Below are 24,632 nucleotides of genomic sequence, written 5' to 3' on the forward strand. Positions count from 1 at the left end.
AGAGATCTAGAACTTTCCACACGCCTAGTACAGTAAGAGCAGTTTTATGTAATGTTAGGTTATTTAATCTTCTCGATTATTATTCTCATTTTTCTAGTGAGGAAACTGAACTGGCCCAGGGCCACACAGCTAGTGTTGGCACAGGATTAAGGACAGCGCATGCCTGTCTTTGGTCTTTCCACTTTACCTCCATGATCAAGTGAGTGGAGGTTTGTTATGCAAACATTAAATACTCACCTGAGAGTCCCTGGGGCTATTTCTCCTGATGCCAGATTACAGGGTCTGGGAAACCATGGAGGAGAAGGGGTGATGCTCTTGCTAGCTCATCTGGAGAGCCAGTCCCAAAATGGGTTCTTCTTTTCCCAGCATGTGGGACCCTGCTGGCCTAGAGACCGGATTATTGGGAGAGAGATGCTCCACTGGGGGACATACATGGGGTCCGGGAGAAACATGGAGCCCACATGCTACACACCCTCCTTCCCAGGCCCTCACAGTTGCGTGCAGGGGCAAATGGGGGCCCTCTCTCTTGTTGCTGTGTTCCACCAAAACCCAGCCCAGAGCTTCACACAGCAGGCCAGCGGCAGACAGGAAGACCTCCTCACGCTTCTCCCTTATATTTCAAAGCACATGTGTGGAGCATACTGGATTTAATTCTCACATCCCTTACATAAGGTATGCAAAGCAGGTGGTATGCTTCCCCTTTTTACCAATGTAGTGGTTCTGTGACGAGCCCCCTGGGTCCCTTTCAGGAAGGAAGGATTCATTTCCCCACCTGCCAGCCTCTTGAGGATTGCCTCAGCTGAAGTGAGCTCCTTGCCCGAGGCCGCACCCCTCCTAGAGTATCCCATAGCCAGGGACAGATTGACACAGGGACAGACCAGTGTAGACCAAGTCCATTCTCATATCCCCTCCCATAGGGTTGGGGAGGCTTCTATGTAGACTGTACAACAGAGCTCAACTTCTCCCTCCACCCTCTCCTGCTTCCACCCCTTCCTTCCCCAGGTGCTGATCAAAAGAGCACCTGCTGAGAAACCTCCTGCCCATTAAACTCCAGCTGAGACTTCCCTGGAGCACCCACCGCACCCCTGAGGGCAGTGAGGTGGTATCTGAATAACAGAAGGAGGCCCACATGGAGTGTCAGGGGTTCTCTCTTATGTGTTCCCTTTTGCCACTAACAGGCTATGTGACCTTGGAGAAGCCATTTGACTCTGGGCCTCAGTCTCCCCATTTGTGCCAGGAGAAGAGTTTGGACAAGTTCTTAGATCATTTGACTTAAAAGAACTCATGTGAGAACTTTGATTGGAACCCACAACTTCCATGTTCCCCCCAGATCTCCCTACCAGTCCCTGACTTTGTAGCGGGGATCTGGGCATGGTCCCTGAGACTCCTAGAGAAACTGCCTCCTGGGCCCAAGGTGAGAACTAAGGAAATCATTCTCCAACATTTGCCACTAGCCCCTTTTCACTTTGTCACAGGAGATCCTCACCAGATTGGGAGAGCTTCTTTCTTCCAGCAATTTCCACTGCTTGGCATTTCACTCACCAAGGGGACTGTGTCAAAGCCCACTGCTCCCCAGTTGCCCCCGAGTCTGGTGTCACCCTTTGCCCTATCTGACAAGGTGAAGGTGCAGGGTGCCAGGAGGAGGCAGGATGCTGCGCTGCATCATGTACGGATGCATTTATACCTAGGTATGGATCCATGTGGTAATGAGACTCCATATGCTAGGCACCAGATCTATTCCCCACTCCCCATGCCTTTCTCTGCAGTGCCCTTTACCCAGCCACCAAATTGTTCCAGCCCATAGGTATTTCCAGCAGATGGCAGAAATGGAACTGATCCACTTCTTGGTGTCCAGTCCCTGACCTGTGCTCCTACCACACAGGTCCCTATTTCCCTGTCACATTAAGGGCCCATGATCCCTCTCCTGCTCCCCCTTCCCTCCAGGGCCAGCTGGACACTAGCCACCTGACCTTTAGCCCTTGGTTTGTTTTTTACAACTTGAGCATGACCAACAGATTAGAGAATTACACATGGTTGGCAATACCCCAAAAGCCCATATTGCAAACTGACCGTGCAAAATGATCAGCCTGTGAGCAGAACATCTGTGAGTGGCTCAGGATGACAGGCACCAGGACTTGGCAGGACTCCCTGAGAGCAGAGACTGGCCCCTCTGTAGGCCTCATGTGGCTCCTTGCAGCCTTTGACTCTACAATACACACCTGAGACTTGGGCCACTGCTGGATCTCTTTCTCAGCACTTCTGCTCTTGGCCTCTGGTGGGATTGCAGTTGACTCCTTTTGTGAGACCTGTGGTGCAAGTCCCATCTCTCTCATCAGACAGGGGTGCTTCAGAGGGCAGAAGAATCATATCAGACAAGGGCTTGCTGGGGGGAAAAAGGTATGTCTCACCTTCTAAACTGGGGTTGCCTGAGGGCAGGATGCTCTGTCTCCCCCCTCAGATTGGGTTCCCTGACAGCAAGGCTGTGTCTCCTCCTCAGACTGGGGCTCCCTGAGGACAAATCTATGTCTCCCCTCAGACTGGGGCTCCCTGAGGGCAGGGTTGTGTCTCTCCCTCAGACTGGGGATCCCTGAGGCAGGGCAGGATGCTGGATGTGGGGGTTCCTGTAGGGAAGCCAGACAGACAGGAAGACCCCTGTGGAGGGCACAGTCTTAACTGAGGAGGTAGACTCAGTTCCGAAACCGGTAGACTCCAGTTTCGGTAGACTGTTCCGAAACACATACAAGCATGCTAATATTATGAAAGGTGAATATAGGTCCCATGTGTTGTGTGGCAAAGGGGCCCAAAGACAATAACTGGGGTGGGGATAGTTAAGTAAACATTTTATCCCCAGTAAAATAGCCAAGCTTCTCCACGGAGATTGAAGCCTTCTGTTTACTTAGCTGAAAACAGCCATTGAGTTCTGTGTCTCACACTCTCCCTCACCCCCACCCACAAGCACACTTCCCCCTAATCCCAGGTAGCCCATTTCCTACCATTTTGAGAACCTGGGTCTATAACTGTTGGCCATAATCCACTTGGCAGGCCATAGGCCCAGGAACGCCCAGAAAACATCTGCTGTCCTTTCCAGACATCTTCCTACATCTCTCACCTGGAACACTGCAGATTTCTTTCAAAGACATTGGGATTGTTCCCCTTTATTTCCCTAGTGTGTGCCCTCTCCACAGTGGGTCATCTGTCCTTCAGCGTGGAAACTGTCTTCAGTCAGGAGGAACCCGCAGGGCACATGCCCTCTGTGACGAAACTTTAGGAGATGAGCCCTTGAATCTGGCTTCTCCTGCAGTACTCAGGCTGTGAGGACTGGCTCACCTCCTAGTGCCAGCCAGGTCTCACTGTCCCAGGTGAAGCCAGGCTCTCTTTCTTACCCTCCATCCCATGAGACCTCACTCCTGACACCCTGAATGGAGCATGCTTACTTCCAGTCCACCCCCAGAAGTATCCTCACAAGATCTTCTCCTTCCTAGGCACCCACTTACTCCAGCTCTGTAGGTTATGCTCTTGTTAGCCTTCATTTCTGGATCAAATCATTTTTTATCATTTCCTAATTTCTCTTATAAGTTTTGTAAAAGTCAAGGTCCCTGTTAACAAACAGTAAGTTCGGCTGGGAAAACGGAGGAAAAGCCACCTGCAGTGTTAAGGTCTGTGCAATGTCCTGGTGCTGGTGACAGCAGGATACAGCTACCTCCCCTGGGCCCAAAGGGGCGATGGGATGGAGTTACTTCCAGAAAGGCAGACAGCAACTGTAGGGAAATGGCTGCTGACAGGATCTACGGCCTTTCCTGAGCCACCAACTGCAATAACCTGGCAGGGAGGGATCCCAGGTAATAGAGATCTCATCTCACTTTCCACCTGTTCTCCGATCTCCTGTCGGTACTCCCCACTGACTGAACCCAATTGGAAGCCCGAGGGCAAGGCACCCATGGATGCAGCCCCTACAGGTCTGCCTCTCCAGAGGCAGAGTAGGGGGTAGGGCGATCTGGACATCTAAAGGAAGTGATGAGGGCAGGTTTATTTCTTCCAGTTCTTTCCTAGTTCTGGGATGCATGTGCTCTCTGGGGCCAGTCATTAAATGTATTCTTCTCTGTATGCTGACTGTGGCGGAACCTCCTCCATCTGCCAAGCCCTGTGGCAGACCTCGGTGCATAGAGATAAGACTCTAGTCCTGCTCTCTTGGAGTACAGAGCTATTTTCCTCCTATCATAGGGCTCCAGCTGCACGGTTTGCTAAATGAGGAGTAGAAGGGAAAATTAACTTATGGACTCGAACCTGCTAATCATAACCATCAAACCCAGATCAGCACTTTGCTACATGCTTTTCCATATGTTTTTTCATTTACTCTTCCCCGTGACTTCAAACTCGCCATTTCTATCATCCTGCAGACAGAGAGGACACAGCTCAAAGAGGTTATGTGATTTGCTCACAATCACAGAGCTAATAAGCAGCAGAATCTCCGAAACCAAAGAACGATCTCTCTGTGTTGTCTCGCCCCCCCATCTGCTGTTTGTGGGGCCTGCCTCACTTTCTACCCTGCTTTATCACGATTTGGGATCAGGCTTTACCTCTCAACCTCTGGGGCCACATGAGTGACTGCCTTTGTGTGCCCCACCATGCCCAGAACACAGCATAGAGTCTGTCAGTACATGTGAACTGAAGGTTTCAGCAGCGAGACCCGGAACACTCCCCCGGCTCTGCTGAAACCAGTCGGTGAAAACCTCAGCTGACCTTGGCCCAGGAAATTGGCACTCCCAGGTTCTTGTTGGCATAAGACTTGGCAGTGGTTAGGGCGCCTGGGTGGCTCAGATGGTTAAGGGTCTGCCTTCGGCTCAGGTCATGATCCCAGGACCCTGGGATCGAGTCCTGCATCGGGCTTCCTGCTCAGCGGGGAGCCTGCTTCTCCCTCTGCTTCTCTCTCTCTCTCTCTCTCTCTCTCTGTCTCTCATGAATAAATAAATAAAATATTTAAAAAAAATTTGGCAGTGGTCATATACAGGCTAGCATGTACAGAGTGGACGGGCCGAGGGCATGGTGGTTACCAAAAATCGTGCAATAGTTCAGAGATCTTTCCATGCTTATCTTACAGTTGAGGAAAGCAGGTTCTAAGAGATTAAGCTTGAGGCCTGGCGTCTGGCATGTGGCAGACTCAGGATTTGAACCCCTGACCTGTTTCTCAGACCTTGGCTCTCTCCATGCTACCAGGCCTCCCCCTGGTGGTAGAGGATTCTTCCATTGAGATGAAGAAGGATTTCCAAGTGACACATTATAATCCTTCCTTGTCTCCTACCACCTACCTCACACACCCCATCCCACCGGTTGTTCCTCTGCCCACTGGACTCTGGTGGGCGGAGTCTTACTGGAGAAGTCTTCACAGTGAAGAACCAAGGAGGAAACACCAGGAAAGAATTCTGTAGGAATTCCTTGAAGTATTTGCTACCCTCCCATCCCCTTCCCTTTCTTTCTGGCAGATTTTCTGGTATTCTGGATGCACACAAGTTCTCACAGCCCACGCCCTGGAGAGCAGGCCCCAGGACCGTACATGCAGCTGGCTCTTGAAAGGCACCGCCGTTCTGTCCCCTCGTGGGCGAATGAACAGAAAATGCTGCTGTTAAAGAACAAGTCCATTTCACATTTCATTTTGCTTGAGAAAATGGGAATTTCTGAGGAGATGCATTGGAGGTCAAATTCCCTGGGAGTTTTGCAGGGAGTCCCAGCTACTACCTGAACCAGCCAACTCCCATGGTCCCATTGATTACTTGGCAGTCATTCATATTTCTTCCCATGCCTGGCCCGGAGCACCAACAAACACATGCCCACTCGTATCTACACACTATCTCTCTTTTACCTACACGCCGCCATTTTAAATCCAGCTCCATACAACGCTCCGCCGCCGCCGCTGCTGCCGTGACCCGGACTGCGCGCCAGCACCCCACAGCCGACGACTCTGCCACCATGGAGGACACGAAGGAGTACAGCAACATAGAGGAATTCGCAGAGGGATCCAAGATCAACACGAGCAAGAATCAGCAGGATGACGGTAAAATGTTTATTGGAGGCTTGAGCTGGGATACGAGCAAGAAAGATCTGACTGAATATTTGTCTCGATTTGGGGAAGTTGTAGACTGTACAATAAAAACAGATCCAGTGACTGGAAGATCAAGAGGATTTGGATTTGTGCTTTTCAAAGATGCTGCTAGTGTTGATAAGGTTTTGGAACTGAAAGAACACAAATTGGATGGCAAATTGATAGACCCCAAAAGGGCCAAAGCTTTAAAAGGGAAAGAACCCCCCAAAAAGGTTTTTGTGGGTGGATTGAGCCCAGATACTTCTGAAGAACAAATTAAAGAATATTTTGGAGCCTTTGGAGAGATTGAAAATATTGAACTTCCCATGGATACAAAAACAAATGAAAGAAGAGGATTTTGTTTTATTACATATACAGACGAAGAGCCAGTAAAGAAATTGTTAGAAAGCAGATATCATCAAATTGGTTCTGGGAAGTGTGAAATCAAAGTTGCACAACCCAAAGAGGTATACAGGCAGCAATAGCAACAACAAAAAGGAGGAAGAGGTGCTGCAGCTGGTGGACGAGGTGGTACTAGGGGTCGTGGACGAGGTCAGGGCCAAAACTGGAACCAAGGATTTAATAACTATTATGATCAAGGATATGGAAATTACAATAGTGCCTATGGTGGTGATCAAAACTATAGTGGCTATGGCGGCTATGATTATACTGGGTATAACTATGGGAACTATGGATATGGACAGCGATGTGCAGACTACAGTGGGCAACAGAGCGCTTACGGCAAGGCGTCTCGAGGGAGTGGCAATCACCAAAACAATTACCAGCCATACTAAAGGAGGATGTTGGAGAAAACAGGAGGAGATTGCTAAAGTTAACCCATCTTGCAGGACGACATTGAAGATTGGTCTTCTGTTGATCTAAGATGATTATTTTGTAAAAGACTTTCTAGAGTACAAGGCACAACTGTCCAACTGTATATAGCCGCCAATTAGTTTTCTTTGTTTTTACTTTGTCTTTTGCTATCTGTGTTATGACTCGATGTGGATTTGTGTTTATACAAATTTTATTTGTATGATTTCATGTTAAACCTCAAATAAATGCTTCCTTATGTGATTGTTTTTCTGCGTCAGGCACTAAATCGCTCTGTAAAAGTGTAATTTAAAATAAGCAATAATTAAGGCACAGTTTATTTTGCAGGGAGTATTGATCCATAGGGAGAAACTGTGGTCCTTTATGAATAGCCAGCTACAGTGTCCCCCTGTTCCCCATTTTTGTTAGATGTATACTATCTAAGGCTTCATTTCCCTGCAAAAAAAAAAAAAAAATTGTGTTCCCAGAACACAATAGCCAAATGGAGGCAACTTGCTAAAACCTAGTACCTTGGCCTGGCCTCTAGGCACCCATTTCTAATCATATCTTCAATCCTTGAGTGAGGCACAGCCATAAAATAAGGGAAGTCATTCATTTATACTGTACAAAATTTCAATTTTTCTGAGGTTCCCACACAATCTTTTATGAGCTATAGTAAAATCACATGTTTATACAGTCTTTCTCCCTAAGTCCCAAACATTTTAGCAACATTATCTTATGTAACACCTGGGGTTTGAGAAACAGGGCCTGAACAGCCAGGCATCACTTATGCAAACAGTTTTGAATTTTCCAGATGTATCCATTTCCCTTCGAGTTAACAGAAAGCTTATTTGGAAAACATCGCCTCTCCCCTGCCCACCACCCCCAATCCCTTTCCCTCCACCTGCAGGTAATATTTGCTTCTAAAAAGAATCTCTGCCTTTGCAGTAACATGGAAGAGATTTTTCTGATTTGTTTTGCAATTCCTGATGAATATCTTTATCTACATCTCTGTTATAGAGCAGCAGGGTACTGCCTAAAATTAAATCACAAAGTCACTGCTTTCTTCCCTCCTAACCATGCTCAAAATCTGGGATCCACTGTTAGCTCTTTTGTGCTCTTCATGTCCTGTATTATTTTAGTTACCAAGCCCCTTCACTGGTTGTACAAAGTGGTTTCCACATCTTTTTTTCATTTCCTATTGTTGCCATCCTACTTAGACTTGCAAATTCATAGTTGGGCTGTTTCACCTGGCTCCAGACAAGTTGCCTGCTTTAATATAGCTGGCACATTCTGGCCTCCTAAATCTTTGGATCCTTTCCTCTCCCAAAACACTGCTCATGGCTGCCCATTGTGTGTGTGTGCATGTGTGTGTATAAAGTTTTACTAGAAAACACAGCCATGCCCATTTATTTACACACTATCTATGGCTGCTTTTGGCAGAGTTCAAAGCCTCAATTATTTACCATCTTGGCCTTTGACAAAATTTGCAGACCCCTGGTGTAGAGGGTAATGCCAGTATCCCTGAGCCTGGCACATGGGCCTCTGTATGACCTGGGCTCCATCCACCAGCCTTTCTCACCTGGCCTCTGTGCACGTCCTCGACAGCCCCATACGGTATCTGCCTCAGCTGGGCAGGCCCCTTAACCAGCCTACATCTTGCCTCTCCATTGCTATCCATGCATTCTCTCTGCCTGGAGTTCTCTTCCACACACCCAAGCTCCTGGCAAACACCAGTCATCCAAAATTCAGCTCAAGGCAAGACGATCCAGTGATGCCATCTCTGCAGCACAGCCCACCCTCCGTACCTCCCTCCCCATGGATTCATGGCTTCTGTCTCTGTGTCCCACTGAACTCTGATGTATATTTCCCACAACTTCTGCTCGTATATGTGTTTCTCCCTCTTTAGACCACAAGTTCCTGGAGAGCAAATATTGTGTCTTAATCATTTTTTTGTATCTCAAAGCCAAGTGGTACACTTAAAATATAGTAGATACTCAATGTCTGTTGACTGACTGAATGAATGAATGAAAAACCACCGCCTAACCCCCCATCTTGTTCCTTCCTCTCTTTGTCTAGCCTCATAGTCCTTAACCCACCTCACAGATTCCAGCCCTAAGCTTATCTTGTCCTGTCCACTCCCTTCTGGGCTCTAGTCCCTTCTCCTCCAGAGGCAGTCCCTGCCTACTCCTGCCCACACTCCTGTCCTGCTCACCTCTGGTCAGTGTGGCAGCCAGTGACCCTCACATCCTGTCCTGCTGTGTGGCTTTAATGGGCATCTCTTGCCTGACTGGTATGGACAGGGGCCATGGCCGAGGAGTCCTGTGCCAGAATCCGGGCTCTGTCATTTTCTTAGGTGGATTCCCCTTAGGCAAATCAGTACCTCACATTTCTTCATCAGTAAAATACCAGTGATTGGATGTACTTCACCAGCTGCCAAGATGACCCTGATAGATGCACATTTATTCATTCATTCAACAAATATTTATTGATCATGCATGAGGTACCAGTCAATGATGGGACAAAAACAAACAACAAGAGAACAAAACAAAACTTACCAAAAAAACCAAAACCAAAAACAAACAAAGACCCCCATAAATCCTTGCCCTCATGGGGCTTACTTTCTTATTGAGCAGACAGATAAGACAAATACAGTACTTAGAAGGTGAGAGGTTCTTGGAGACTGACCAAGCATAGAGGGTAGAGATTACAATAGTCTTAGATGGTAGTTTATTTATAAAGGTCTTTCCCCCGAATCAGAAAGGTCCCTTCTTGTAACCCCTAGAAGCCCCCAAGTAATTCTTTATCACATTAGCCAGTGGGGGCGAGCAGTTAATAAAAATACTCATGGGATGAAAAAGGAAAGAAGGAGGGAAGGAGGAAGCAGTGTCCTTCAACATTCCTCACCAAATACTTTCCAGACATTTCTAACACCAGCCAGGGAAGGCCATCCGTGTGTTCTTTCAGGGGCATTAATCTGGCAGTAGTGGTGGTGTGAGATAGATCAGCATGGAAGAAACTGAATTTGGAGAAACCAGAAGTTAGGAGGCTCATCTAGACACCAAGAGAGGGGCTTGGTGAGATTGCACTTCATGGGAAAATTTGGAGACTAAATCCAAGGTCCTTTAGAGTGAAGCTGGGATTTCACTAACCCTCACCTGATGGCATAGTTACAAGGAGAATTCTAGATATGGCAGGTGATGGCAGGTGGTAAAGGAAGAGAGGGAAGGAAAGAGACCAAGCTTGGGTTCCTGGACATTTCTCCTATCCATGCCTTCCCTTTCTTCTCCACCTCAAGCCCTTCTCCAGAGTGTGTCTGATCCTCACACCCAAGTCCGTCCCTTACCTGCCAGACTATTCTGTGAACTGCAGTGCCCAGAACCCAGTCTGACCCTACTCCTTCATTCCCTCAAAAAGTAATTACTCCTCCTGAGTGTTAGGTCCAGTATCTTCAGTCCTCCAGGACAAACAAAAATCAGGAGAGAAAAAGCACATACCTGCATCAGTAGGACATGACCTGTTGAAGCTGCTCCATAAAGTGGAAGGAACCAGGCTGACCCAAGGTCAAATCCCAGCTGCGAGAATCTATAGTCCAGTGACATTGGGCAAGGCTTCTCTCAATTTTCTGATATATAATACTAAAGGGTACTTTTTTAAAGTTAAGATTATGACTCTTATAGAAACATAAAATGACTACATGTCAAAGATGTTATTTAACTCATTATTTATTGAGGGAACCACTAAGATAGGACAACTGGTTGAAGGGAGAAGTCAAGAAATACCTATCTATGGGCAATCAGAAACACTGAAATAAATTTACAAAGATTCACAAAACTGATCAATAACCTTTGGGTAATAATCAGCTGCATCTCCACCAAACACACTCATCTGCATTTCTAAGGCCAAGATCATTTGCATTACTATCAGTTTTCTAGGACATACAGATTGTAAATAGCTCAAAGACAATGAAATGTACAGACCCCACAGAATCAGATAAGCTGGCAGATTGCTCTTCGGAGAACACCCAAAAGTCATCTTTTCATTGTTGTTGTATTCCCCACCCCTCCCATTTCAGTTTCAGAGATTTTCCCAACAGAAATATGGGGATGTTACTTGAGGTAATAGATTTAAAACTCCCAGCACAGTTCTTGGCACATCATGGGGCACTCCGTGTCTGGAAATTTCCTTCCCTGTCTTTCCATCTAATAAAATCACAAGGAGAGAATTCCTCAGAGGCAAATGCTGCTAGAGAAATGTATAACAAGGGTTCCAGAATTCAGAGGTGAAATTTCTCACCTCTGGCTGAGAGTCTTTCTGAGAGAAGGGGTGGGTCACCTCAGATCTTTCCCTGGTAGCACTTATCCCCAGGGAAGATAACCACAATACCCATGCTGGATTTTCTCTCTCATTTAATAGCACACACGCTATGGCCACTCCCGTATCTCATGTGTGACTCACAACTCAGTGAGGTGAACTATCCAGTGTTGTAGTCATTCTTATTTTACGGAAGAAGAAAGTCATCCAGGGATTAAATAGTTTTGCTCAAGTTCATGGCTGTTAGGCAGAACCAGTGCTGAACAGAATCCCATGTTTCAGAAGATTTTGGGAAAAATATTTACATCCAAGACCCTCCCCTCTTCTCAAGGCCTGAGTTTATTGCTTTATCTCGGTGTTAGAAATCTGTGAATCAAAGTCAGCTTTTCTTGAACAGACAGGTTTAAGCAAATACTAAGTTTTATATTACAGATTACTAATCTATTACAATGATTTTATCAGCCTGTGAAATAACTGTCTATATAATGTAAGTTTCCTAGTTCCCTCTCCGAACCAAACCCACAAGCATTCCATGGACGCTGGGGCCACTGGGTTCAGGGCCCACTGAATGCACAGGGGACAGCTCTGTGGGGGAAGAGTTTGCTCCTGCAAACAGAACCCATGCCAGACAAAGGACAGAGCAGGAACGGTGGCCTGCAATGACCACAGCCCACACCTTGGCCCCTGAATTCTTCCCCATGCCAGAATCTGAGTCCTTCTCCTCCAAGGGCCCCTGGCTGTGACCTTCCCTTTACCCTTTAGAGCAGAGGATCCCAGACTCTGAACAACTCCCAATAGTGGGCTTCTAATAGAGGTTTCTGCTTTACCTCTTGCTCCTCTTCAGCCTCAGCCAATTAATGGAGATTCACATTGTGCCACTTTCTGCTCAGAAAAATCCAGTGGCTTCCTGTTGCAGCTGGAGTTTTCTGGTACAGACTGGGCATGGTGATTTAGTGTGCAGGATGTGTATCAGGGAGTGCCTTCGGGATTGACAACTTTAGGGAGGGAAGATTGAGTGGAGGGAGAAGTTAAGCTGCAATGCAGGTTCAAGCAGTGACAGCTTCAGACATCCCCAGGAGGGTTTTGGACAACTCTCTTCAGGAACTTGCCATATTTCCATATCATCCTCCCTCTACTTCCACCTCCTCAATCACAAGAAGAAAAGATACAGATACAAGGGTCCTCCCTCTGCTGATCTCCTTTCTTCTCATTACCCCAGGCCTCTGTCACACTACAGACAGGACAATGTGGCTGTTGTTTCATTAATTCTCTGATATCATGTCTCCGTGTCAATTAAATGTTTCCATATTCCTATCCCACAGCTTGAGGAACAATATTAGTTCAATGTATTAAGAGGAAAGAAATTAAATATTTGTTCTAGGGTAATTGTATATAAATTGCATGACAATTGAGCTGGTGATGTAATTAGTGAATCTTAATTGGAGGCCCTTTTACAATCAATGTTTAATTTACTAACAACTGTTTTGGCTTAAGAGCAAATTAAAGGCTTGTCATTGGCTTTCCACACCCATTTCGGGCAGAGCCAGCACATTTACTAGCCTTAGTAGTGAAGATTTCTCTGCCGTTGTCTGGTTCTGTGATCTCCAGGAAATCTTGGGCCCTCTTTGGAACTCAATTTTATTATCTGCAAAATGGGAACATTGCGAAGACTAGTACTAACAACTAATGTGCATTAAGCATCTCCTACTACTAAGAGTAGTACTTAGTACTCTTGGTTGGATACTGTTGGATACTGTTCTAAGCACACATGGGCAGCTCATTATATGTGGGCAACTCATTTAGTCCCCAAAACAACCCTATAAGTAGGTGCTATTTTTATCACCTCCATTTTGCAGAAGAGGAAACTGAAACACAGAATAGTTGGTCTTTGTCCATGGGGCAGAGAAAGAGGGATTTGGCTCCAGAGCCCATTCTGCCAACAGGTAAGCCCTACTACCTCTCATTACAATATCTAGCTTCTACTTTGGCTCAAAGGGCCTGTGTGGCCCAGTCCTCCCAGCACCCTAGTCTTCCACCTCATTGTCGTTATTTTTCTCTCCCAGGAAAAATCCCTCTCTATAGCTGAATTCTTGGCTTTGATCTTTTCTGATTTGTTACCAACACCAGTGAGAAAGTGAGAAAGGATTTCAATTTAAAATGGAACCAGAGGCTATGAAATGGAAATTCTCCGGCATGCACCCTCAGAAGAATGGAATTTAAGAACTTAAGAGTCTGATTTCCCGTAAATGCCTGATTTACAGAAGATGGAGACTCATCTCTTAACCAACAAACATACATCAAGAATCTTTCTCCATCCCTAAGCCAATGAACTAACTGCTAGATTCTGGCTGGACTTCCCCCTTGCCTATAAATATAGCCCTCTCCAAACCCTCAAAAGACTTACTTGTTTGGGGTGTGTGGGTTGCTAAGTGGGTTAAGCATCCACCTCTTGGTTTTGGCTCAGGTCATGATCTCAGGGTCGTGGGATCAAGCCCTGTGGTCAGATTCTGTGCTTAGCAGGGAATCTGCTTGAGATTCTCTCTCTTCCTCTTCCTCTGCCCCCCTTCTCTGCTCTTTCTCTCTGTGTCTCTCTAAAAAAAATAAAAATAAAAAAAAAGCCTTACTTTCTTGTAGCTTGCTAGAGTACATGTTTCCTGAATTGCAATTCCCTTGCTATCCCTGAATAAACTCCATTTCTGGTAATGTGGGCTTCCCTCAGTTTACCCCTTTATTTAGGGTGACTCCAGTAATATCTTGCCTCACCAGCTCCCATAGCCACCCCATTATCAGTTAGGATGGGCTAGATTATGCTATGGTAACAGCCCCAAATCTAAATGGCTTACACAGAGGTTAATTTCTCACTCATGTTCCATGTCCAGTGTGGGAATTGTAAACAAATGTTTTGCGTCATTTTCTGGACTTCCAACTGTCCATTTATGGCTCTGCTTTAGGCCATCTTTACTCTAGAACCCAGGCTGACAGGAGCCCAATGTCATTGGACCTAAAAAGGGAAAAGAGAAATAGCAGATCAAGAGCTTGTTCTTAAAGCTTCTGCTCAGAAGTACTATAACACATGAGACTCTAGCTCATGTTTTATGGCTAAAGCAAGTCACACAGCAACCCCAGAGTTCAACAGAGTGGGATTTCTATTCTGCACTTCCTCCATGTTGCATCCTTGCTTTCTGCCTTGAGCTAAGTCTTCATTGCTCTGCCACTGGACTCCTGAGTGCTGCTACTGGGCATAACATTTCTTCTTTTTAGAATGCTATCTGGAAGGGCTTGGGAAATAGCCCATTGTGAATACCTGCAGTCCAGAAAATAGAGGAAAATATTTCTTTACAATTCACAGCATCTCTCTACATGATATCTCAATGTCCTTCTCCCCTGGCTTCCTTCCTTGTCTGCCTCCTCCCTGGCTCCATTCCCCCAGGACCTGCATAACTAAGGCTATGAAAATGCCACCAGTTCTCTCTTCATCTTGTAAGTGTTACAATCCCCTTTGGGAACTGACTCTGAGCTCCATTTTTTTTCCTCCCTGTGTCCCTCTTCCTATCTTAACTGGGAGAAGTGAGAGGGAGAATGGCAAGGGACAGAGGGCTTCTGTTCCTGCCCCAGCTTAGCCACTGACCAATGCTGTCAGCATCACCAGAGGTAATTTTAGGCTGCCTTGCCTACTGCTTTATCCCAGCACCCAGCGTGGCACATGATAGGCACTCAATTATTGTTTCTAGAATAAATATTTATTTATTCATCTGAATGAATAGATGGATGGAGTTCCCTTGAAAAGGCTCTCCAAGGACTCTCCCAATTCTGAGTTTCCCTGATTCTATGTGATTCTGTAAAATTCTCATTTCCAGACTATCTTTTGGGACTGACAAGGCAGAGATACCAAATCAAAGAGCAGCAAATGTGCAAGTGATTTTATACCTAATTGACAAACTAAATGTAGATAAATCACTAGGACCAGATGGCACTTGCCCAAGAATACTGAAGGAACTCAAGGGTGAAATTGGAGAATTGTTGGCCAAAATATGTAAGTGCTCGTTACAAAGGGATGTGGTGCCAGAGACCTAGAGAGGGTGGCTATGCCACCACAGAGGACCCTGGGAACTGTTGAACAATGAGACTGACTGTGAAACCAGGCAGGTTATCCACACTTCGAATAAAGAGTAGCATACATGCCAGTGAAGAAGGCTACTTGGTTCTATAAGGGGAAATCATTCCTGGCTAAATCTAGAATTATGTGTGGAGACACATATGGATAGTGGCAAAGGGTAGCCATTGGAGGAAAGGATTCTGGCTCTCAGAATTATATGCTAAAGTCTATTAAAAAATGACAAACTGACTCATCTAAGATCAACTGTCTTAGAAAACATTCTGATTTAACTATGTGTCTGTTTTTGTGCCAGTACCATACTGTCTTGATGATGACAGCTTTGTAATAGAGCTGGAAGTCTGGAATTGTGATGCCGCCAGCTTTGCTTTTCTTTTTCAACATTCCTCCAGCTATTTGGGGTCTTTTCTGGTTCCATAGAAATTTTAAGATTATTTGTTCCATTTCTTTGAAAAGAGGGGATGGTATTTTGATAGGGATTGCATTGAATGTGTAGATTGCTCTTGGTAGCTTGGCATCTTCACAATATTTGTTCTTCCAATCCATGACCATGGAACGTTTTTCCATTTCTTTGTGTCTTCCTCAATTTCTTTCATGAGTATTTTATAGTTTTCTGAGTACAGATTCTTTGCCTCTTTGGTTAGATTTATTCCTGGGTATCTTATGGTTTTGGGTGCAATTGTAAATGGGATCAACTCCTTAATTTCTCTCTTTCTGTCTTGTTGTTGGTGTATAAGAGTGCCACTGATTTCTGTACATTGATTTTATATTCTGCCACTTTACTGAATTCCTATATGAGTTCTAGCAGTTTTGGGGTGGAGTCTTTTGGGGTTTCCACATAAAGTATCATATCATCTGCGAAGAGTGAGAGTTTGACTTCTTTGCCAATTTCGATGCCTTTGATTTCTTTTTGTTGTCTGATTGCTGTGGCTAGGACTTCTCCTTATATATATTTTTTATTATGTTATGTTAATCACCATACATTACATCATTAGTTTTTGATGTAGTGTTCCATGATTCATTATTTGTGTATAACACGCAGTGCTCCATTAAGAACTTACCCACTTTTTAAAAAAAATTTTTATTGTTATGTTAATCACCATACATTACATCATTAATTTTTGATGTAGCATTCCATGATTCATTGTTTGTGCATAACACCCAGTGCTCCACGCAGAACGTGCACTCCTCAATACCCATCACCAGGCTAACCCATCCCCCCACCCCCCTCCCCTCCAGAACCCTCAGTTTGTTTTTCAGAGTCCATAGTCTCTCATGGTTCGTCTCCCCCTCCGACTTACTCCCCTTCATTCTTCGCCTCCTGCTATCTTCTTCTTTTTTTCTTAACATATATTGCATTATTTGTTTCAGAAGTACAGATCTGTGATTCAACAGTCTTGCACAATTCACAGCACTCACCATAGCACATACCCTACCCAATATCTATCACCCAGCCACCCCATCCCTCCCACCCCCCATCACTCCAGCAACCCTCAGTTTGTTTCCTGAGATTAAGAGTTCCTCATATCAGGGGGTGGAGCAAGATCGTGAAGGAGTAGGAGACCTGGATTTCGTCTGGTCTAAGGAAATCAGGTGAATAGGGATCAAACCATTATGAACACCTACGAACTCAACAGGAGATCGAAGAAGAGAGTAGCAACAACTCTCTGAACAGAGAAGCGACCACTTACCAGAAGGTAGGATGTGCAGAGAAGTGAATCCGAGGCAATATTTGGGAGGATAGACGGCGGGGGAGGGAGCCTCAGTCGGCCACTTCTGGCAAGTGCTAGAGCCGTGGAGCACAAAATTGGAACTTTTAGAGGTCGGCTTGGCTGAGGGACATCGCTGCAGTGGCTAAGCAGGAGGTGGAAACCTCGCGGGACAGTGTGGACTCAGGACCCTCGGGGTCACAGAAAGACCGGGGGTGCCTGAGAGCAGCAGAGCTCCCAGGTATCAGAGCGGGGAAGCCGGCAGCTGAGATGGAGCCAAGGCGCGGGATGGCAGCTCGGGGTGGCCATAAACTGTGATCCGCGGCCCAGTCGGGCCACTGCGCCACCAGCAGGGACCCAAAAAGCGGCAGATCGGGGGAGACTCCCCTCTCTCCCCCAGGAGGAGCAGCGCGGGAGTGCACCACATGGATCTGCTGGGTTTGGAGACTCCACATGGGGTCAGGTGCCAGAGATAGAAATGCTCGGTCACAGGCTGGGTGAGCACGGAGTGCGGCCGGAGACCGGGGAGACGGGAGTGATTGACTGCTTTTCTCCGGGGGTGCACTGAGGAGCAGGGTCCCGAGTTCTCAGCTCCTCCAGGAAGAGACTGGGAGGCCACCATTTTCACCCTGGTCCTCCAAAGCTGTACTGAGAGCTTGCAGGGAAATAAGCTCCTGAGAGCAAACCCAAGCAGCTTGCTTAGCCCGGACCGACAAGGGCGGGGCAATTCTGCCTCCGGCAAAGACATTTGAGAACCACGGTAACAGGCCCCTCCCCCAGAAGATCAGCAGGAACAGCCAGCAAGCCAAGACCAAGTTTACTGATCAAGGAGAACGGGAGAACTCCAGCAGTAGGGGAATAATGCACATAGAATTCATGGCTTTTTTACCATGATTCATTAGTTTTTCAAAGTTAATTTTTTTAACTGTTTTTTTTTGGAATTTTTCTTTTTCCCTTTTTCAACCAACATCTTATCAATCCCTTTAAAAAAAAACATTTTTTATTTTTCATTTTTAGAGTCATATTTTATCCCTTCATAGTAGTTACCCTTATTTTTGGCATATATATATAAGTTGTTCTCTCTTTAAAATTTTGAGATACAGTTTCTTCTAACAGATCAAAATATACCCTAAATCACTAGTGTATGGCTTTGTTCTAGTCTCCTGCCTGATCACACTCTCTCCCTTTTTTTTTCTTTTTTTTAAATCTTCTTCTTTCTTCTTTCAAACAACTTCTTATCAATTCCATTTATAAAACCTTTTACAAGTTTCATCTTTACAGTCATCTTCCATCCCTTCATTGTATCAACCTTTATTTTGTACATATATAAGTTTTTCTTCCTTTAAAATTTTAGGAGGCACTTTCTTCTAATAGACCAAAATACACCCAAAATCTAGTGTGTGGCACTGATCTATGCACTAGCCTGATCATATTTGATCATATTCTGTTTTTTTGTTTTGTTTTGTTCTGTTTTTGTTTGTTTTTATCTTTATCTTTTTCTTTCTCTTTTTTTCTCTTTTTTTATTTCTTTCCATTTCTTTTCCCCTGATTTCAGGACTTTTCTGATTTGTATAGAGTATATTTGCTGGGGACATTGTTAACCTGTTAGCATTTTCTTCTCTCATTTATCTGTTCTCCTCTGGACAAAATGACAAGACGAAAAAAATCACTTCAGCAAAAAGAACAAGAGATAGTACCGTCAGCCAGGGACCTACTCAATACTGACATTAGTACAATGTCGGACCTAGAGTTCAGAATCATGACTTTAAAGATACTAGCTGGGCTTGAAAAAAGCATGGAAGTTATTAGAGAAACGCTTTCTGGAGAAATAAAAGAACTAAAATCTAACCAAGTTGAAATCAAAAAGGCTATTAATGAGGTGCAATCAAAAATGGGGGCACTAACTGCTAGGATAAATGAGGCAGAAGAGAGAATCAGCGATATAGAAGAACAAATGATGGAAAATAAAGAGGCTGAGAAAAAGAGAGAGAAACAAGTACAGGATCACGAGGGCAGAATTCGAGAGATAAGCGATACAATAAGACGAAACAACATTAGAATAATTGGGATCCCAGAAGAAGAAGAAAGAGAGAGAGGGGCAGAAGGTATATTGGAGCAAATTATAGCAGAGAACTTCTGTAATGTGGGGAAGGAAACAAGCATCAAACTCCAGGAGGCACAGAGAACCCCTCTCAAAATCAATAAAAATAGGTCAACACCCCGACATCTAATAGTAGAACTTACGAGTCTCAGAGACAAAGAGAAAAACTGAAAGCAGCTCAGGAGAAGAGATATGTAACCTACAATGGTAGACACATTAGATTGGCAACAGACCTATCCACAGAGACTTGGCAGGCCAGAAAGGACTGCCATGATATCTTTAGAGCACTAAACAAGAAAAATATGCAGCCAAGAATACTATATCCAGCAAGGCTGTCATTGAAAATAGAAGGAGAGGTAAAAAGCTTCCAGGACAAACAAAAACTAAAGGAATTTGCAAACACGAAACCAGTCCTACAAGAAATATTGAAGGGGTCCTCTAAGCAAAGAGAGAGCCTAAAAGCAGCATAGATCGGAAAGGAACACAGACGATATACAGTAACAGTCACCTTACAGACAATGCAATGGCACTAAATTCCTATCTTTCAATAGTTACCCTGAATGTAAAGACACCCCCAGATTGAAAGTGAGGGGGTGGAAAACCATTTACCATGCTAATGGACACCAAAAGAAACCTGAGGTGGCAATTCTTATATCAGACAAATTAAATTTTAAAACAAAGCCTGTAATAAGAGATGAAGAAGGACACTATACCTTACTTAAAGGGTCTCTCCAACAAGAAGATCTAACAAATGTAAATATCTATGCCCCTAACATGGGAGCAGCCACTTTTATAAGGCAATTAATAACACCCCCTGACTGAAATGGGCAGATCATCTAAGCAAAAGATCAACAAGGAAATAAAGACTTTAAATGAAACACTGGAGCAAATGGACTTCACAGACATATTCAGAATACTCCATCCCAAAGCAACAGAATACACATTCTTGACCATAGAGTTGAGGGTCCATTTCTGGGCTCTCTATTCTGTTCCATTGATCGATGTGTCTGTTTTTGTGCCAGTACCATACTGTCTTGATGATGACAGCTTTGTAATTGAGCTGGAAGTCCGGAATTGTGATGCCGCCAGCTTTGCTTTTCTTTTTCAATATTCCTCTGGCTATTTGGAGTCTCTTCTGGTTCCATACAAATTTTAGGATTATTTGTTCCATTTCTTTGAAAAAAGTGGATGGTATTTGATGGGGATTGCATTGAATGTGTAGATTACTCTAGGTACCATTGACATCTTCACAATGTTTGTTCTGCCAATCCATGAGCATGGAACGTTTTTCCATTTCTTTGTGTCTTCTTCAATTTCTTTCATGAGTATTTTATAGTTTTCTGAGTTTCCTAGGTATCTTATGGTTTTGGGTGCAATTGTAAATGGGATTGACTCCTGGATTTGTCTCTCTTCTGTCTTGTTGTTGGTGTATAGGAATGCCACTGATTTCTGTGCAATGATTTTATAACCTGCTACTTGACTGAATTCCTGTATGAGTTCTAGCAGTTTTGGGGTGGAGTCTTTTGGGTATTCCACATACAGTATCATATCATCTGCAAAGAGGGAGAGTTTGACTTCCTCTTTCCCTATTTGGATGCCTTTGATTTCTTTTTGTTGTCTCGTTGCTGTGGCTAGGACTTCTAATACTATGTTGAATAGCAGTAGTGATAAGGGACATCCCTGCCGCGTTCCTGACCTTAGGGGAAAAGCTCTCAGCTTTTCCCCATTGAGAATGATATTCGCTGTAGGTTTTTCATAGATGGCTTTTATGATATTGAGGTAAGTACCCTCTATCCCTATACTCTGAAGAGTTTTGATCAAGAAAGGATGCTGTACCTTATCAAATGCTTTTTCTGCATCTATTGAGAGGATCATATAATTCTTGTTCTTTCTTTTGTTAATTTATTGTATCACGTTGATTGATTTGTGGATGTTGAACTAACCTTGAACCCCAGGGATAAATCCCACTTGGGGATTTGGTCATGGTGAATAATTCTTTTAATGTACTGTTGGATCCTATTGGCTAGTATTTTGGTGAGAATTTTTGCATCCATGTTCATCAGGATATTAGTCTGTAATTCTCCTTTTTGATGGGGTATTTGGTTTTGGGATCAAGGTAATGATGGCCTCAAAAAATGACTTTGGAGGTTTTCCTTCCATTTCTATTTTTTGGAACAGTTTCAGGAGAATAGGTATTCATTCTTCTTTAAATGTTTTGTAGAATTCCCCTGGGAAACCATCTGCCCTGGGCTTTTGTTTGTTGGGAGCCTTTTGATGACTGCTTCAACTACCTTAGTGGTTATAGGTCTGTTCAGGTTTTCTATTTCTTCCTGGTTCAATTTTGGTAGTGGATACATCTCTAGGAATGCATCCATTTCTCCCAGGATATCTAATTTGCTGGCATAGAGTTGCTCATAATATGTTCTTATAATTGTTTGTATTTCTTTGGTGTTGGTTGTAATCTCTCCTCTTTCCTTCATGATTTTGTTGATTTGGGTCATTTCTCTTTTCTTTTTGATAAGTCTGGCCAGGGGTTTATCAATCTTGTTAATTCTTTCAAAGAACCAGCTCCTAGTTTCTTTGATCTGTTCTACTGTTCTTTTGGTTTCTTTTTCATTGATTTCTGCTCTGATCTTTATTGTTTCTCTTCTCCTGCTGGGTTTAGGCCTTATTTGCTGTTTTTTCTCTAGCTCCTTTAGGTGTAGGCTTAGGTTGTGTATTTGAGACCTTTCTTGTTTCTTGAGAAAGGCTTGTATTGCTATATACTTTCCTCTCAGGACTGCCTTTGCTCTATCCCAAAGATTTTGAATAGTTGTGTTTTCATTTTCATTGGTTTCCATGAATTTTTTTAATTCTTCTTTAATTTCCTGGTTGACCCATTTATTCTTTAGTAGGATGCTCTTTAGCCTCCATGTATTTGAGTTCTTTCCAACTTTCCTCTTGTGATTGAGTTCTAGTTTCAAAGCATTGTGGTCTGAAAATATGCAGGGAATAATCCCAGTCTTTTGGTACCGGTTGAGACCTGATTTGTGACCTAGGATGTGATCGATTCTGGAGAATGTTCCATGGGAACTAGAGAAGAATGTGTATTCCGTTGCTTTGGGATGGAATGTTCTGAATATGTCTGTGAAGTCCGTTTGGTCCAGTGTTTCATTTAAAGTGTTCATTTCCTTGTTGATCTTTTGCTTGGATGATCTGTCCATTTCAGTCAGGGGGGTGTTCATGTCCCCCACTATTGTTGTATTGTTGTCAATGTGTTTCTTTGCTTTTGTTATTAATTGTCTTATATAATTGGCTGCTTCCATGTTAGGGGCATAGATATTTACAATTGTTAGATCTTCTTTTTGAATAGACCCTTTAAGTAGGATATCGTGTCCTTCTTCATCTCTTATTACAGTCTTTGTTTTAAAATCTAATTTGTCTGATATAAGGATTGCCACCTCAGCTTTTTTTGGTGTCCATTAGCATGGTAAATGGTTTTCCACCCCCTCACTTGCAATGTGGGGGTGACTTTGGGTCTCAAATGAGTCTCTTGCAGATAGCATATTGATGGGTCTTGTTTTTTAATCCAATCCGATAGCCTGTGTCTTTTGATTGGAGCATTTAGCCCATTTACTTTCAGGGTAACTGTTGAAATACATGAATTTAGTGCCATTGTATTGCCTGTAAGGTGACTGTTACTGTATATTGTCTGTGTTCCTTTTTGATCTATGCTGCTTTTAGGCTCTCTCTTTGCTTAGAGGACCCCTTTCAATATTTCTTTCAGGGCTGGTTTCGTGTTTGCAAATTCCTTCAGTTTTTGTTTGTCCTGGAAGCTTTTTACCTCTCCTTCAATTTTCAATGACAGCCTTGCTGGATATAGTATTCTTGGCTGCATATTTATCTCGCTTAGTGATCTGAAGATATCATGCCAGTCCTTTCTGGCCTGCCAGGTCTCTGTGGATAGGTCTGTTGCCAATCTAATGTGTCTACCATTGTAGGTTACATATCTCTTCTCCTGAGCTGCTTTAAGTTTTTCTCTTTGTCTCTGAGACTCGTAAGTTTTACTATTAGATGTCGGGTTGTTGACCTATTTTTATTAATTTTGAGAGGGGTTGTCTGTGCCTCCTGGATTTTGATGCCTGTGTCCTCCCCCACATTAGGGAAGTTCTCTGCTATAATTTGCTCCAATATACCTTCTGCCCCTCTCTCTCTTTCTTCTTCTTCTGGGATCCCAATTATTCTAATATTTTTCGTGTTATCATATTGCTTATCTCTCGAATTCTGCCCTCATGATCCTGTACTTGTTTCTCTCTCTTTTTCTCAGCCTCTTTATTTTCCATCATTTGTTCTTCTATATCACTGATTCTCTCTTCTGCTTCATTTATCCTAGCAGTTAGTGCCCCCATTTTTGATTGCACCTCATTAAAAGCCTTTTTGATTTCGACTTGGTTAGATTTTAGTTCTTTTATTTCTCCAGAAAGGGTTTCTCTAATAACTTCCATGCTTTTTTCAAGCCCAGCTAGTATCTTTAAAGTCATGATTCTGAACTCTAGGTCTGACATCGTACTAATGTCTGTATTCAGTAGGTCCCTGGCAGACAGTACTACCTCTTGTTTTTTTTGCTGAGGTGATTTTTTTCATCTTGTCATTTTGTCCAGAGGAGAATAGATGATTGAGAGAACAAAATGCTAACAGGTTAACAACGTTCCCAGCAAATATACTCTACACAAATCAGAAAAGACCTGAAACCAGGGGAAAAGAAAGGGAAAGAAAGAAAAAAGAAAGAGAAGAAAAAAAGAAAAAGATAAAGATAAAAACAAACAAAAACAGAACAAAACAAAAAAATAAGAGAATATGATCAAATATGATCAGGCTAGTGCATAGATCAGTGCCACACACTAGATTTTGGGCGTATTTTGGTCTGTTAGAAGAAAGTGCCTCCTAAAATTTTAAAGGAAGAAAGACTTATACATGTACAAAATAAGGGTTGATACAATGAAGGGATGGAAGATGACTGTAAAGATGAAAATTATAAAAAGTTTTATAAAAGGAATTTAAGATAAGTTGTTTGAAAAAAGAAAGAAGATTTTAAAAAAAGAAAAGAAAAAAAAAGGGAGAGAGCGTGATCAGGCAGGAGACTAGAACAAAGCCATACACTAGTGATTTAGGGTATATTTTGATCTGTTAGAAGAAACTGTATCTCAATTTTAAAGAGAAAAGAACTTATATATATATGCCAAAAATAAAGATAACTACTATGAAAGAATAAAATATGACTCTAAAAATGAAAAAAAAAATGTTTTTTTTTTTTAAAAAGGGATTGATAAGATGTTGGTTGGAAAAGGGAAAAAGAAAAATTAAGAAAAGAACAGAAAAATTAACTTTGAAAAACTAATGAATCATGGTAAAAAAGCCATGAATTCTATGTGCATTATTCCCCTATTACTGGAGTTCTTCCGTTCTCCTTGATCGGTAAACTTGGTCTTGGCTTGCTGGCTGTTCGGGCTGATCTTCTGGCGGAGGGGC

At 43.6% G+C, this 24,632-nt stretch overlaps 1 pseudogene; it reads left to right on the forward strand.

Moving 5' to 3' along the window:
• Positions 1–5,793: 5,793 nt before the first annotated feature.
• LOC114222065 (heterogeneous nuclear ribonucleoprotein D-like pseudogene) lies at positions 5,794–7,120 on the forward strand (annotated as a pseudogene).
• The last annotated feature ends 17,512 nt before the right edge of the window (positions 7,121–24,632 follow it).

The sequence above is a fragment of the Eumetopias jubatus genome, unplaced genomic scaffold, assembly GCF_037043125.1.
Source record: "Eumetopias jubatus isolate StellerSeaLion01/CBP00866 unplaced genomic scaffold, mEumJub1_p1.0 scaffold_6, whole genome shotgun sequence".
Lineage (NCBI taxonomy): Eukaryota > Metazoa > Chordata > Mammalia > Carnivora > Otariidae > Eumetopias > Eumetopias jubatus.